The following is a 2,753-nucleotide window of genomic DNA, read 5'->3' on the forward strand; positions in this document are numbered from 1 at the left end:
CGCCCACAGAGGCGGCGGGCAGAGCGTCCGCCGCGCGGGGCACGCCGGGACGGCGGAGGCCCACCGTGGCGGGGGCAGAGGAGCGGCGGCAGCGCCGGCGGCGCTGCACGTACCCGGCGCCGCTGCACCGCCCCGGCCCCGCTACACCGCCCCGGCCCCGCTGCACGTACCCGGCGCCGCTGCACATACCCGGCGCCGCTGCACCGCCCCGGCCCCGCTACACCGCCCCGGCGCCGCTGCACCGCCCCGGCCCCGCTACACCGCCCCAGCGCCGCTACACCTCCCCGGGCGGGGAGCGCGGCACCGGAGTGGCGGGGATGTGGAGGCCTGGGCCGATGGAAACAAGCTGTGGTGCTGCCCTCAGTAGCTGGCCACGGCCTCTTCGCACCCCCTCCGGCGGGCCCGCCACACCCGGTCAGGACCTGCAGAAGAAGCCCAGGTGCTGCGGCAGCAGCAGGGCAGCCAGATGAGGCCGCGGGTTGCGAGTGCCTTCTTGCTGCCTAGAGCACTCGTCCAGCCGAGGCTGTGGGGGCTGCCGAGGAGCCCTTGCAGCAGCCATGGGAGAGGAGGGAGCAGTGGCATTTTCACGGTGTCAGAGCACACATAAGCTTGGACAGCAAGTTGAACAGCAGCAGTCTTGCCGTTCTTCTGGGGGCCGCCGAGGAGCCCTTGCAGCAGCCATGGGAGAGGAGGGAGCAGTGGCATTTTCACGGTGTCAGAGCACGCATAAGCTTGGACAGCAAGTTGAACAGCAGCAGTCTTACCGTTCTGCTGGGAGCTGTTGGTTGAAACAAAGCGCTGCACATGAGTTCGTGTGCTGGTGCTGCTCTGCGTACTGGGTGACAGATGGGTTGTTCTGTCTCTTTTTAATTAAGAGCTGCTGCAGGAGATGGACTGGGATTCAAAGTAGATTACCCTTTTCCTGCCTTCTGGTGGTGCCAGGGAAAAAAGTCAGCAAGTTTTCAAGTTTTGCATCTGGAATCTTAGAATCATAGAATCAACCAGGTTGGAAGAGACCTCCAAGATCATCCAGTCCAACCTAGCACCCAGCCCTGGCCAAGCAACCAGACCATTGCACTAAGTGCCTCAGCCAGGCTTTGCTTCAACACCTCCAGGGATGATGACTCCACCACCTCCCTGGGCAGCTCATTCCAATGGGAAATCACTCTCCTAACATCCAGCCTATACCTACCCTGCCACAACTTGAGACTGTGTCCCCTTGTTCTATTGCTGCTTGCCTGGTAGCAGAGCCCACCCCCCACCTGGCTACAATGTCCCTTCAGGTAGTTGTAGACAGCAATGATACCTGTGCCTCGTGTTAGGCCTTGTGCCAGTAACACTGCAAACTGTCTTCTCACAGGACTTTCAGCTGAAAAAAAATACAATATGAAGAGTGAAAACTAAACAGTTACTGAATATGGGAGCTTTGAATTCACAGGTCTCAAAGTGGGGACATCTGAGTGCAATCAAGTTGTTGCTGTTTCTAAGCAATAGCACTGCTTTGTACCATGTGCAATGAATAAGCATTTACCTTCTGCTGTCCTAGCAATATCTCAGTGAATGACAGAGGTTTGCATGGCTCCGTCTTACTGACTACAGCAAGTTGTAGAACAAGAGTGGCTCAGTTGCTTGGGAGATAATGGGTTCCTTCAGGCAACACTTTGAGACTTCTTGTAGGCAGTGCCACTGTTGTTCTTTCTCAATATCTGCTGGCTGAGAAAATGAGGAGCTCAACGACCAGCAATAGAACAAGAGGATGCAGTCTCAAGTTGTGCCAGGAGAGCTCTAGGCTGGATGTTAGGAGGAAGTTCTTTCCAGAGAGAGCGATTTGCATTGGAATGGGCTGCCCAGGGAGGTGGTGGAGTTGCCATCCCTGAAGGTGTTCAGAAAAAGCCTGGATAAGGCACTTAGTGCCATGGTCTGGTTGATTGCCTAGGGCTGGGTGCTAGTTTGGTCTGGATGAGCTTGGAGGTCTCTTCCAGCCTGGTTGATTCTCTGCCTGGTTGATTCTATGACAAGTAAACTTGTGCTGAAGTACTGGTCTTACTCATCAATAAGGCTGCACTGACCACCAAACATCTTCCCATTGTTCCTCCACTAGTCTGCTGCCAGTCACCCAACATTGTTCCTCTTGGCAGCAGGCAGTGGATCAGGGATAAGAAGTTTGAAGGCTGAGTTCAAGCAATTATCAGGAAAAAAATCATAGCATATTAGGGGTTGGAAGGGACCTTAGAGATAATCTAGTCCAAACCCCCTGCCAAAGCAGGATCAGCCTAGAGCATGCCAAACAGGAATGCATCCAGGTGGGTTTTGAAAGTCTCTAGAGAAGGAGCCTCCACAGCCTCTTTGGGCAGCCTGTTTCAGTGCTCCATCACCCTCACAGTAAAGTTTCTTATGTTGAGGTGAACCTTCCCATGTTCCAGCTTCTACCCATTGTTAACCATTTACATCAGCAGTGATCTACCCACTGGTGCTGAAGAGAAACAAAAAGCTGATTTGCCACAAGCCTGAATGTAAGAAAAGAGAACAATGGAGCACAGTACTGAACTTCCAAGGAAAACTGTTGCATGCAGACAGATAAGCAGAGATGATCTGTATCCTGTATGAGAAGCTTTGCCAGGGAATCTGAAACTAACCTTTGCTACCATTTTGAAGCATCACATCCTCATGTCAAGACAAAAGTATACAGTAAAGCATACACTGAGTATTTGAGGTAAAAGGTAAAAATCACCACTGAGTTGTAGGGTGTTTGA

Source organism: Pogoniulus pusillus, chromosome 23 (genome assembly GCF_015220805.1).
Source record: "Pogoniulus pusillus isolate bPogPus1 chromosome 23, bPogPus1.pri, whole genome shotgun sequence".
Taxonomy (NCBI): Eukaryota; Metazoa; Chordata; class Aves; order Piciformes; family Lybiidae; genus Pogoniulus; species Pogoniulus pusillus.